This window comes from Anolis carolinensis, chromosome 3, assembly GCF_035594765.1.
Source record: "Anolis carolinensis isolate JA03-04 chromosome 3, rAnoCar3.1.pri, whole genome shotgun sequence".
NCBI lineage: Eukaryota > Metazoa > Chordata > Lepidosauria > Squamata > Dactyloidae > Anolis > Anolis carolinensis.
The window spans coordinates 439518-453280 of record NC_085843.1 but is presented as its reverse complement, the minus strand read 5'-3'; the positions used below and the strand labels follow the sequence as shown (position 1 = coordinate 453280).

General features: G+C 50.6%; 1 protein-coding gene and 1 pseudogene across 2 annotated transcripts in view; both read left to right on the top strand.

Moving 5' to 3' along the window:
• The first annotated feature begins 357 nt into the window (after positions 1–357).
• Positions 358–13763, top strand: part of LOC107983750 (gastrula zinc finger protein XlCGF7.1-like) — a 53061-nt gene continuing 39655 nt past the window's right edge. Inside the window, exon 1 of one of the 2 annotated variants that reach the window (XM_062977041.1) lies at positions 358–681. The gene's annotated coding sequence lies outside the window, so the exon portion shown is untranslated. Of the gene's footprint in view, positions 682–1775; positions 2432–13763 lie in introns of those variants that run through there. The other variant, XM_062977040.1, reaches the window with a different exon arrangement.
• The window catches only part of LOC134297962 (zinc finger protein 850-like), a 33147-nt pseudogene continuing 22270 nt past the window's right edge, over positions 2887–13763 (top strand).

Genomic DNA, 13763 nt, shown 5'->3' with positions numbered 1-13763 from the left:
GTCCAGCAGGGGCCAGAGGGACCTTCCCGCACCCCACGCAGAGGCCCCGGAGGAGGAGGAGGAGGAGGAGGAGGAGGAGGCCTCGCCGTCGCCCCAGGATTGAAAGGGCTCTAAGATCAGGACAGCACTCTGGAAACGGGGGAATCCCAGACAGGAAACAGCCAGGGCCAGCTAGCACCTCCCGGCAAAGGATCCCCCAGGCAGGAAGCAGCCAGGCTTTGAAGCCGCAAGGCCACCCAGTGCTAATCAAGACGATTAATTGCAGCATCCACCCGTGCTTCACGCAGACAAGGGTTCTGGCGGGGGGGGGGGATGTGCACGGGAAGGCCAGGCCCGGAGAGGGAGGAGGCCGCGGGGGGCGAGGAGGGTGCGCGCCCCCGGGCCAGGCAGGACGGGAGGGAGCGTCTCCTTTAAACATGCAAATGAGCCCCGTCCCCAGGGCGACAGCCAGCCAGCCTCCCGGGCGGACGGACGGGCCTCCAGCCTCCCGGGCAGCCAATCAGGAGTGCGGCTGCTCCGCCAGGGCCCGCCTCCTCTCTTCTCTTCTGGTGGTGACGTCACTCAGACCCCTCTCGGCGCCGCCGCCATTTTGGAGGGAGGCTGAGGAGAATCCTCGCTCGGAGCGGAGAGGCCGAAGGAAGAAGGAAGGAAGGAAGGAGAGAAGGAAGGGCGAGGAAGGAGGTGAGGCTGGAGGGGGCGGGGTGGAGTGGCCCCTCGGGGAACCCCAGGGAGGGAGAGAGAGATAGGCCTTGGCGCCGCCATTTTGGAGGGAGGCTGAGGAGAATCCTCGCTCGGAGCGGAGAGGCCGAAGGAGGGAAGGAAGGAAGAAGGAAGGGCGAGGAAGGAGGTGAGGCTGGAGGGGGCGGGGTGGAGTGGCCCCTCGGGGAACCCCAGGGAGGGAGGGAGAGATAGGCCTTGGCGCCGCCATTTTGGAGGGAGGCTGAGGAGAATCCTCGCTCGGAGCGGAGAGGCCGAAGGAGGGAAGGAAGGAAGAAGGAAGGGCGAGGAAGGAGGTGAGGCCTGGCGGGGGCGTGGGTGGGCAGGCGGGGTGGAGTGGCCCCTCGGGGAACCCCAGGGAGGGAGAGAGAGATAGGCCTTGGCGCCGCCATTTTGGAGGGAGGCTGAGGAGAATCCTCGCTCGGAGCGGAGAGGCCGAAGGAGGGAAGGAAGGAAGAAGGAAGGGCGAGGAAGGAGGTGAGGCCTGGCGGGGGCGTGGGTGGGCAGGCGGGGTGGAGTGGCCCCTCGGGGAACCCCAGGGAGGGAGAGAGAGATAGGCCTTGGCGCCGCCATTTTGGAGGGAGGCTGAGGAGAATCCTCGCTCGGAGCGGAGAGGCCGAAGGAGGGAAGGAAGGAAGAAGGAAGGGCGAGGAAGGAGGTGAGGCTGGAGGGGGCGGGGTGGAGTGGCCCCTCGGGGAACCCCAGGGAGGGAGGGAGAGATAGGCCTTGGCGCCGCCATTTTGGAGGGAGGCTGAGGAGAATCCTCGCTCGGAGCGGAGAGGCCGAAGGAGGGAAGGAAGGAAGAAGGAAGGGCGAGGAAGGAGGTGAGGCCTGGCGGGGGCGTGGGTGGGCAGGCGGGGTGGAGTGGCCCCTCGGGGAACCCCAGGGAGGGAGAGAGAGATAGGCCTTGGCGCCGCCATTTTGGAGGGAGGCTGAGGAGAATCCTCGCTCGGAGCGGAGAGGCCGAAGGAGGGAAGGAAGGAAGAAGGAAGGGCGAGGAAGGAGGTGAGGCTGGAGGGGGCGGGGTGGAGTGGCCCCTCGGGGAACCCCAGGGAGGGAGAGAGAGATAGGCCTTGGCGCCGCCATTTTGGAGGGAGGCTGAGGAGAATCCTCGCTCGGAGCGGAGAGGCCGAAGGAGGGAAGGAAGGAAGAAGGAAGGGCGAGGAAGGAGGTGAGGCCTGGCGGGGGCGTGGGTGGGCAGGCGGGGTGGAGTGGCCCCTCGGGGAACCCCAGGGAGGGAGAGAGAGATAGGCCTTGGCGCCGCCATTTTGGAGGGAGGCTGAGGAGAATCCTCGCTCGGAGCGGAGAGGCCGAAGGAGGGAAGGAAGGAAGAAGGAAGGGCGAGGAAGGAGGTGAGGCCTGGCGGGGGCGTGGGTGGGCAGGCGGGGTGGAGTGGCCCCTCGGGGAACCCCAGGGAGGGAGAGAGAGATAGGCCTTGGCGCCGCCATTTTGGAGGGAGGCTGAGGAGAATCCTCGCTCGGAGCGGAGAGGCCGAAGGAGGGAAGGAAGGAAGAAGGAAGGGCGAGGAAGGAGGTGAGGCCTGGCGGGGGCGTGGGTGGGCAGGCGGGGTGGAGTGGCCCCTCGGGGAACCCCAGGGAGGGAGAGAGAGATAGGCCTTGGCGCCGCCATTTTGGAGGGAGGCTGAGGAGAATCCTCGCTCGGAGCGGAGAGGCCGAAGGAGGGAAGGAAGGAAGAAGGAAGGGCGAGGAAGGAGGTGAGGCCTGGCGGGGGCGTGGGTGGGCAGGCGGGGTGGAGTGGCCCCTCGGGGAACCCCAGGGAGGGAGAGAGAGATAGGCCTTGGCGCCGCCATTTTGGAGGGAGGCTGAGGAGAATCTTTGCTCGGAGCTGAGAGGCCGAAGGAGGGAAGAAGGAAGGAGGAAGGAAGGAAGAAGGAGGCGAGGAAGGAGGTGAGGCTGGAGGGGGCGGGGTGGACGGGCGGGTGGAGTGGCCCCTCGGGGAACCCCAGGGAGAAAGAGAGGGGCCGTGGCGACCTCAGGGTGTCCTCGCGGCCGGGGTCGCCCGGTGGCACGCTCTCCTGGCGCTCCGCCCACTCCTGTGGCAGGAAGGCCTCCTCCTCAGGGCCAAGGTCACCCGGTGGCACGCTCTCCTGGCGCTCCGCCCACTCCTGTGGCAGGAAGGCCTCCTCCTCAGGGCCAAGGTCACCCGGTGGCACGCTCTCCTGGCGCTCCGCCCACTCCTGTGGCAGGAAGGCCTCCTCCTCAGGGCCGGGTTCACCCGGTGGCACGCTCTCCTGGCGTTCCGCCCACTCCTGTGGCAGGAAGGCCTCCTCAGAGGTGGCGAGGGAGGGGCCTGTGGGAAGGGGAGGCCTTCGGAGACACAGTCATTAATTAATCAGCCCCAGAGGGTTTTTAAATAATCTGTCCTATATTTATTACGGTCTTACCATTTACGTGTTTTAAATGTAATTTTTTATCCTGTATTGTTGTTTAAATTGATATAATGTATTACTGTTTTGTCTTTTCTGTATTGTGATTGTATTATGTTGTTTATATTTTGTCCTTATGTTGTTTTGGGCTGCTGCCCCATGTAAGCCGCCCCGAGTCCCCGCGGGGAGATGGTGGCGGGGTATAAATAAAGTTTTATTATTGTGTTGTCGAAGGCTTTCATGGCCGGGATCACAGGGTTGTTGTGTGTCTTTTGGGCTGTGTGGCCATGTTCCAGAAGTATTCCCTCCTGACGTTTCGCCCACATCCATGGCAGGCATCCTCAGAGGCTGTGAGGCATATGGAGAAACTAGGCAAGGAAAGGAATATACTAGCTGTGCCTGGCCATGCACGTAAAGCATATAAACATAGAAAACCAAAAGGCATACAAAATACAATAAAAACAGAACTGACCAATAGCCAAGCGCCGTGAGTGTATTCAAGACTGGAAGTAAGGCAGTAGCATTTATATACGTGCCATGTCTCACAACCTCTAAATCTGGACCAGAATAAAGTGAAATGGCTGCGTATAGGTGGAAGCGGAGGACATTATCTGCTTTGAACTGGATTATATGAGTCTACACGGCCAGGCAATCCAGTTCAAAACAGATAATCTGGATTTTATCTGGCAGTGTAGAAGGGCCTGCAATTCCTGTGATTCTTTAGGGCTGGCAATCCTCCCGCCCACGCCTCCAGAAATAAGAACTAGATCTCTTCTGTTTCTTTCGGGATGCCCAGGCACGGGGAGAATTACTGGCAGACCCAGGAACATTTGGAATCCAGGATCTATGGTGCATCTGCCCGGTAGAATTAATGTACAGGGGAGTCTCACTTATCCAACGTTCTGGATTATCCAACGCCATCTGCCTCCCGCCCGGATCCACTGCTGTTTCTCGAGGCAGCAAGGACTGAACTTTTTACACATTTAACTTCCGACAGTGTTGTTACTGTAAGTTCCTTTTATGCAATTCTATCTTTCTTTATAGTCAAGTTTTTAGCAGCCAGTGTTTGTGTAGTCAGTGTTTTTCAATTGTGATTTTACAAGGCTTTGAGCATTTATCACTTTTTCACGACAACAACCACAACAACAACAGGGGCCAATGTCAGTTGGAAGATCCATGAATCAGGAGGGCTTTGCCAGGAGCGGAAATGTCCTTCCGTAGGATTATCTACGAGGAGGAGAATAATAAGGGAGACTCTCCACTCGGCGTGAGGTTCGTAGACTCAGACCCAGGTCTGTCTGTTCGCTTCTCAGTGTGCTTTGTGTGTCTATACAAGACCGTTGTATCGGTGTGTGCTTTTTCTGGTTTATTTTTGTAGTTGTGGCAGCCACTCGGGGAGCCGTATAGTTTCCGCATTGTAGATTATGGAATTACTATCCTTCTTTTCTTAATAAAAGCAAGTATTTGCGAAAAGGGGATTTAGAAGGGTCAAAATACCAGAGACCGGAAAGGCAGGTAAACCTGGGGTTCAATGGAAAATCTGGGGTCCTTTGGGCATTGTTTTCCTTCTATAGATCAGTCTCAGGGCTCTGGGTTTGATTTTCATGCTTCAGGTATTAAATATATTCCGTGTTTTGATCATCAATTGCTTTTTCGGGGGGGGGGGGGCTGGGATATGACTGTAGTTTTCGCTTCCACGCATCTGAATCCAAACTTTCAAGAAAGCTTTCATTTATATTTATCGTGTCAGAAGCGAACCGAGGGTACAGTTGCAATGCATTTTAAATGTCAGAGTTTTCAAAACTTGTCCTGATACTAAATGTCCTTTGACCAGAATCTGGCCCCTTGGAGTAAGGCCTCTGGTGTGGCTGTGAGAAGGTCCTCGGTTGTGCCCGTGGCAGGGCTCGGTCCGCATTGCAGTCGGTGGTGGGGTGTGGTTTGGTCTCCTCCACACTCGCACGTCGTGGACTCCACTCTGTGGCCACGTTCTGAAGGCGGTCTCTGCGTCTCGTGGTGCCAGAGCACAGTCTGTTCCGGGTCTTCCTTCCACGTCGCCCCGTCCTCTGTCCGCCCAGGAGGGAGTCTCTCCTCCCATCTCAGCCATGGATTGAGGTCTCCGGTTTTAGCCTGCCACCTTTGGACTCTTGACTGCTGAGGTGTTCCAGTGACTATCTCTGTGGATCTTAGGATATTATTTCTTGATGTCAGGCGTTGGCGTGCTGTCTGATATCCAAACAGGAGAAGAGCCGGAGATGTCACTGCCTTGGTCCTTTCATTACCGGCTGCTACTCCCCACGGATATCAGGTGGTGCAATGCCGGCTAAGCAGTATAATTTCTCCAGTGGTGTGGGGTGTAGACATCCTGTGGTGACGCGGCATGTCTCATTCAGAGCTGCATCCACTGTGTTAACGTGGTGAGATGTATTCCACTCTGGGCGTGCATACTCAGGAGCCGAGTAGCCAAGCACAAGGGCAGGTGTCTTCACTGTCTCGGGTTGTGATCTACCTGGTCCAGTCAGCTGTCATATTATTTCTAGCACCCGCTTTTTTCTCCATATTCAAGACAGCTGTCCCTCCATATGTGCAGGTGTCATTTTCATGATTGATGATGATGACAATTTTATTTTGTACCCGCCTCCCTTTATGCAGGCCAAAATTCCATTGACCTTTTTTGTCAGAACCTGGAAGCTCTTGGCATGAAAGCACGCTCACAAAGGCAAATCCTTGGACACAGCTTTATTTTCCATCTTACCATAGGCAACAGAAAGACAGTTCTTGGCCGTTCCTGCCAATCCCTGTGTATATCATCTTGTTGACCCAAGACTGCTCCAAGAAGGCGGCCCTGGAAAGAAAGGAAAACTATGAGCCAGTCGAAGTCCAGTTTTAAGGGGAAAGTCTCTGTGAAAAAGTCTCAGCGACGTGGGAGCCCGCACGTTCTCAGGAGCCACCCACTCAGGGTGGGGGGCCCGCCAAGACCACTGGACCGAGCAGAAAAGCTGCCCTTGAGATCTCTTAGAGTCCAAAATATCCTTGATCTCGGAATGTGTGTGGGGCCACCCACCATAGTGGGAACAGGGTCAGAGCCAAGCTGACTCCACTTAAGGGAAGTACTGGCTTGTTCAAGGAGACTGACATGGAATACGAGATGGACTATCCTCCAAGTAGGAGGTAATTCCAACCAAATGGCCACTGGGTTGGTAACAGCAAAGATGGGAAACGGGCCATTGCATTTAGGGGAAATGAATTACTGTCCCTCATGTTGTTTAACATTTACATGAAGCTGCTGGGAGAGATCATCCGGATTTTGGGGTGCGGTGTCACCTGTACGCAGATGATGTCCAGCTCTGTCACTCCTTCCCACCTGTCACTCAGGAGGCTGTCCAGGTCCTGAACCGGTGAAATTGAATCCAGACAAGACAGAGGTCCTCCTGGTCAATCATAAGGCCTATCAGGGCATAGGGTCACAGCCTGTGCTGGATGGCATCACACTCCCCATGGAGGCGCAGGTCCGCAGTCTGGGGGTGATCCTAGACTCGTGGTTGAGCCTGGAGCCCCAGGTCTCCGCGGTGGTCAGGGGAGCCTTTGCACAGCTGAAACGTGTGCGCCAGCCGTGCCCGTACCTTAGGAAGCCGGACTTGGCCACGGTGGTCCACGCTCTTGTTACATCCCGATTAGACTACTGCAACGCACTCTACGTAGGGCTGCCTTTGGAGACTGTTTGGAAGCTTCAACTAGTCCAACGGGAGGGAGGGAGGCAGCCAGGTTGATAACCAGAGTGACGTACAGGGAGCGTGCCACCCTCCTTTTACATCAGCTCCGCTGGCTGCTGATTGGCTACCGGGCACAATTCAAAGTGCTGGCTTTAAGAGTATAAAGCTCTAAATGGTTCCGGGCCAGCTGACTTGTCCGAACGTGTCTCCCGCTATGACCCACCACGTAATTGAAGATCCTCAGGGGAGGCCCTGCTCTCGGTCCCGCCAGTCTCACAGGTGCGGCTCATGGGGACGGGAGACGGGGCCTTTTCCGTGGTGCCCCCCCCGCCCATGGGAGGCCCTCCCCAGTGAGGCCAGGCCCCCCCTCCCTCCCCAGTGAGGCCAGCCCCCCCTCGCTCCCCCCTCCCTCCCCTCCTTCCTAAAAAGAGCTAAGACTTGGCTGTGGGACCAGGCTTTCGGACAATAGAGGCAGCACCGTCTGTAACATAGGCTTCAGGATATAAGTGACAGGCCCGGTTCATACCCGAAAGGCGCCTAAATCTATATTTATATGTGTTTTATGAATGTTTTCAATGCCATTTAATTCTAAACTGAATTTGAATGTTTTTTAAATAAAATTTTATTGAAAAAAACAGTTTATATACATAAAAGTGGGGGAACAATACAAGTATAGGAAAGTAGGAAAACAGCAAAAGAGGAAAAAGAAAAAAAAGGGGGGGGGGAGGGAGGGAGGTTTGGAAGAGGGGTATTTGGTGACTTCTGTTCTTCCTCCTCCTGTAAGATAATAATGTAACACTGTCAATATAAAAACTAAATAAAAGTTCTTTCCCACTTGTCACTTTAATATTTCTTAAGATAATTTTCTACAAGTGACCAATCTGTCTTCTTTATTCTACTACCAAGGTTTTGTTTTAATAGAAATGTTAATTTGAATGCTAATGTGATTGTTATATATGTGTTTTATACTGTATGCCGCCGAGTCCCCTGTTGGGAGAGAAGGGCAGGGTAGAAATACGGTCATAAATAATACATGAATGAATAGGGGGAAGCTTCCGAGAAGGCTGAGTGGACTTCAAATATTTCGTTGACAGATAAACTGAGTCCCCGCTTTGAGGTCAGGCTGAGAAGCCGCTTCCTGTCTGCAAACCTTCCTGTCTGCAAGAAGACACTCCGTGGGTCTTGCTGGAAAGAAAGGTCTCTCTCGCCTCAGAAATGGCTGCAAAGCCTTCTGGACCCGCTCCGTGGCCCCGTCCGTTTCAGGATGGAACGCCGTGCTATTATAGACCAGATTGTGTTGTATCCGTGGCTGATGGGCAGTGTATCCATAACATTTTATTGATTAGCCCATCGGCCGTATCAAAACATTGAGCACATAGACATACATACAACATACAACCTGCAGTACAAAAGAAGTTAAAATACACAAGCTGTTCACAAGATCCCGTTCAGGATTCTGGACGGCCCTTTTTTTTTGGCATATAATAATAATAATAATAATAATAATAATAATAATAATAATAATAATAACAACAACTTTATTTTTATACCCCGCCTCTATCTCCCCAAAGGGGACTCAGGGCGGCTTACATGGGGCCAAGCCCGAATAAAAACAGTAGCAGTATAAAACACAGCAATAGACAAAAAACATGCACAATTTAAAAAAAAATTAAACATTAGCCAATAAAAAACAAGAACTAATAAAAACATGGATTAAAACGGAGAGATTGTAAAAGTAGACTGGGTATAGATATAATGAGGGCCCCTGGCGGTGGCGCAGTGTGTTAAAGCGCTGAGCTGCTGAACTTGCAGACCGAAAGGTCCCAGGTTCAAATCCCGGGAGCAGAATGAGCGCCTGCTGTTAGCCCCAGCTCCTGCCAACCTAGCAATTCCAAAACATACCAATGTGAGTAGATCAATAGGTACCGCTCCGGCGGGAAGGTAACAGCGCTCCATGCAGTCATGCCTATGGCCACATGACCTTGGAGGTGTCTACGGACGATGCTGGCTCTTCGGCTTAGAGTCCCAGAGTCAGACATGACTGGACTTATCGTCAGGGGAAAACCTTTACCTTTACCTATAGATATAATGAAGTTTGTTTGGCAAAAAAACCCCGGAAAAAAACCCCAGAATTAAAGTAAAATACATGATTGATGAAAGAAAGAGGGGAGGTGTAGCTACACCTGATTTAAAAGTATACTTTGAGGCGGCAGCACTTTTGTGGGCCAAAGATTGGGCAAAACTTGAAAATAGCAAAATGTTGAATCTGGAGGGATTCTGGGTATCGGCATTAGAGGCCTCCCAAAGGAGAAGAATAGGGCAGCACATACACTAAAACCGGTGGGCAGCGAAGTCCATAGCAGTACGACTCCACGGCCGGGCTGGGCTTGCCATTGGCCAGGAAAACCTTCGACAACACAACAGTAATACAGCGTTCCCTCCTACTTCGCAGTTCCCTTTTTGCGGCCTCGCTGTTGCGTGGATTTTCAATTAATGTTAATATACACCATTCCTCTTCTCTGCTGGAGTACTGCATATTGGAACTGCTAAAATAAAGTATAAATATATAAATAAATAGAGTGTCCCTACTTTGCGGATTTCCATTTGGAACATCACCCCCACGATACATGAGGGAACATAATAGAAACAATAATAATAATTATAATACTTTCTTATTACAGTAGAGTCTCGCTTATCCAATGTAAACGGGCCGGCAGAATGTGGGATAAGCGAATATGTTGGATAATAAGGAGAGATTAAGGAAAAGCCTATTAAATATCAAATTAGGTTATGATTTTACAAATTAAGCATCAAAACATCATGTTATACAACAAATTTGACAGAAAACGTAGTTCAATACAAAGTAATGCTATGTAGTAATTACTGTATTTACGAATTTAGCACCCAAATATCACGACGTATTGAAAACACTGACTCCAAAAATGCGTTGGATAATCCAGAACGTTGGATAAGCGAGTGTTAGATAAGTGAGACTCTACTGTATCTTTATAATGGGGCCGGGCTGTGGCGCAGGCTGTTGAGCAGCCTGCTGCAATAAATCACTCTGACCATGAGGCCATGAGTTCGAGGCCAGCCCGTGGCGGGGTGAGCACCCGTCAATTAAAAATAAAATATAGCCCCTGATCGTTGCTGACCTAGCAACCCGAAAGATAGTTGCATCTATCAAGTAGGAGATAAGGTACCACTTATAAAGTGGGGAGGCAAGATTAACTAATTTACGACCTGGAATGAGGAAGTGCCGTCAGTGTGGATGATGAAGCAGCTGCTCCCCCCTGTGGCCAGAATCGAACATCCCCTCAGGAGAAGGTTAAATGGCCTCTGCGTCTGTCTGTCTGTTGTCTCTGTCTCGATGTGTTTATGGGCATTGAATGTTTGCCCTGTGTGTGTATAAGGTGATCGGCCCTGAGTCCCCTTCGGGGTGAGAAAGGAGGGCGGAAAATAAATACTGCAAATAAATAAATATATAAGTAGTGTGTGTGTGTGTGTGTGTGTGTGTATTATATATCTATATCTATCTACAAGGGTAATGAAATTTCGGCCTAGGACAAAACAACAAAACCACACATCCCAGAAACACTAAACTTGGCAGCACAACCCCTCATCCATGCCTCTACGTTCATACAAGAAGAAGCTCCAGCTACTCCAGAAAACAGCCAGGCTTTGAGACCGCAAGGCTATTCACTGCTATTTTACCTGGCCAACAAAGGATTCCCATAAGCCACAGCAATGCGTGGCCGGGCAAATATATATAATATTTTACATGCAATATTACTAATAATATTACAATATATTGATATAGTACAATATAGTAATTTATGGCCTGTATTGTACTATGCTGATAATATAATATTGTATGTAAATTTAATTTGTAAGCTGCTCTGTGTCCCTTTCGGGCCCCCTGGGCTGCCCCCCCCCGCCCCCCCCCCCCCGCTCCAGGGAAAGGGCCGAGGGAGGGAGGGAGGGAGGGGGTGCAGCCGCTTCCCCTTTAAACATGCAAATGAGCTCCGTCCCCAGAGCGACAGCCAGCCGGACCCGGGGCGGCCAATCAGGAGCGCGGCTGCCCGGCGCAGGGCCCGCCTCTTCTCTTTTCCCCTCCCTGGTGGTGACGTCACTCGGCCCCCTCTGGGAGCGGCGCCATTTTGGGAGGCTGAGGCGGGAGCGGCGGCGTCGCCTGAGGAGAAAGAAAGGAAGAAAGAAGGAAAGAGAGAGAGAAGCCTCGCTCGGAGGCCGAGGAAGGAAGGAAGGAAGGAAGGCAGGAGGAGAGGTGAGGGGAGGGGGGTGGAGTGGCCCAGGGAGGGAGACAGAGGGCGAGCGGGGCCCTGGCGCGGCCTCCTCACGGGGCCCTCCCCCGGGGCACGCTCTCCTGACCTTCCGCCCACACACCCGGTGGCAGGGAGGGCGAGGGGCCTTGGGCGGGGGCCCTGTCTCTGCGTCCTGAGGGAGGAACCATGCCCAATTATAATAATAATAATTTTTTTTCGTGTCAGGAGCAACCGGAGTTGCTTCTGGAGTGAGAGAATTGGCCGTCTGCAAGGACGTTGCCCAGGGGACATTGCCCGGATGTTTTGATGTTTTTACCATCCTTGTGGGAGGCTTCTCTCATGTTTCCGCATGGAGCTGGAGCTGACAGAGGGAGCTCATCCGCGCTCTCCCCGGGTGGGATTCGAACCTGGCAGCCTTCAGGTCAGCAGCCCAACCTTCAAGTCACGAGGCTTTAATCCCCTAGGCCACCGGAGGCTCCAATAATAATAATAATAATAATAATAAATATTATTATAATAAAATAAAAATAAATAAACTTTATTTTTATATCCCGCCCCATCTCCCCGAAGGGACTCGGGGCGGCTCACAACAGGGACAAGCCCGAAACAACAACAACAACAACATATTTGACATAAACTTAAAACATTCCAACGATACACAAAATAAAATAATGGACAAATACATTAAAATCCAAACAGACAAAATGCGAGTAATTAAAAGCAATCCAGTGGGGACAGGTTTCATAAAGTGCTGTGTCATGGAAATAAGTAGCAGTGATAAAGTGCCACACGCTTTTAAAACAGAAAGAAGTACAGTAGAGTCTCACTTATCCAACACTCGCTTATCCAACGTTCTGGATTATCCAACACATTTTTGTAGTCAATGTTTTCAATACACCGTGATATTTTGGTGCTAAATTCATAAATACAGTAATTACTACATAGCATTACTGCGTATTGAACTACTTTTTCTGCCAAATTTGTTGTCTAACATGATGTTTTAGTGCCTCATTTGTGAAATCATAACCTAATTTGATGTTTAATAGGCTTTTCCTTAATCCTTAAGGACAAAATATGTAAACATAATAATAATAGTAATAATAATAATAATTGGAGCAGCAGCCAGCAAGCCAATCGGCACAGCATCCTTTCCAATACGTAATAATAATAATAATAATAATAATAATAATAATAATAATAATAATCCTTTCATTGGGGTATTTTAATCTAATGATTTTATCTTATATTGCTGCTATAGTTCCCCCCCCCCCTCAACCTTTGAAGTTGACTGAATGGCATTGGTGGTTGATTGATATTATTACTGTTGTATAAACCTTTGTTATAACTTCTGTTTTATCATCTTCTTGTGTTTCAAACTGTGTATATTGTTAATGTATTTGCGCTGTTACTTTTGTAACATTGTGAGCCCCCCCCCCCGAGTCCCCACGGAGAGATGGTGGCGGGGTATAAATAAAGTTTTATTATTATTATTATTAACAACAACTTTATTTTTGTAGCCCACCTCCGTCTCCCCTGTGGAAGGATGTCCAAGGGAGGGAGGAAGAGCCCTTCTCTGCTTGAGGCAAGCCAGGGGGAGGGAAGGCTGCCATCCCCCCCCCCCCCGATTAGCACTGAGTAGCCTTGCAGCTTCAGGGCCTGGCTGCCTTCTGCCTGGGGGAGGGATTATCAGCCTTTAATTCACCACTCATATTGTATTATTACTAGCTGTGCCCGGCCCCGCGTTGCTGTGGCGAAGTATGGTGGTATGGGAAATAAAATATTGAGGAATTGGTGGTAGTTAAGGTAAAGGGTAAACGTTTTCCCCTGACATTAAATCCAATCATGTCTGACTCTGGGGGTTGGGGCTCATCTCCATTTCTAAACCCAAGAGCCGGCGTTGTCCGTAGACTCCTCCAAGGTCATGTGGGATGGCTGCATGGAGCGGCATTACCTTCCCACCGGAGCAGTACCTATTGATGCACTCACATTTGCATGTTTTTGAACTTCTGGGTTGGTAGAAGCTGGGGCTAACAGTGGGGGCTCTCTCCGCTCCCCCAATTCAAACCTGCGGCCTTTCGGTCTGCAAGTTCAGCAGCTCAGGACTTTAACACGCTGCGCCATCAGGGGATATTATTTCTTAAAGGTTGTGAATATACAATATTTCTGATTGTTTTTTTTTTTTTTGTCTGTTGGAGGCAAGTATGAATGCTGCAATTAGGAAAAATGATTAGGATGTAATGGCCTTGCAGCTTTAAAGCCTGGCTGTTTCCTCCCTGAATGAATTTTTTGTTGGGAGGTGTTAGCTGGCCCTGATTGTTTCCTGTGTGGAATTCCCGTTTTCAGAGTGTTGTTCTTTATTTAGTGTTCTGATTTTAGAGATTGTATTGTTCTGTTTTATTATACCACATTAATTTTTATATATTCTGATTTTAGTGTTTTTGAATACTTGGAGCCCGAGTGTATTCATTTTCACGGTTGACCGCAACACAATAATAATAATAATAATAATAATAATAATAATAATAATAATAATAATAATAATAATAATTAGTACAATAATAATTAGTACAATAGAGTCTCACTTATCCAACACTCACTTATCCAAGGTTCTGGATTATCCAAGGCATTTTTGTAGTCAATGTTTTCAAAACATCGTGATATTTTGGT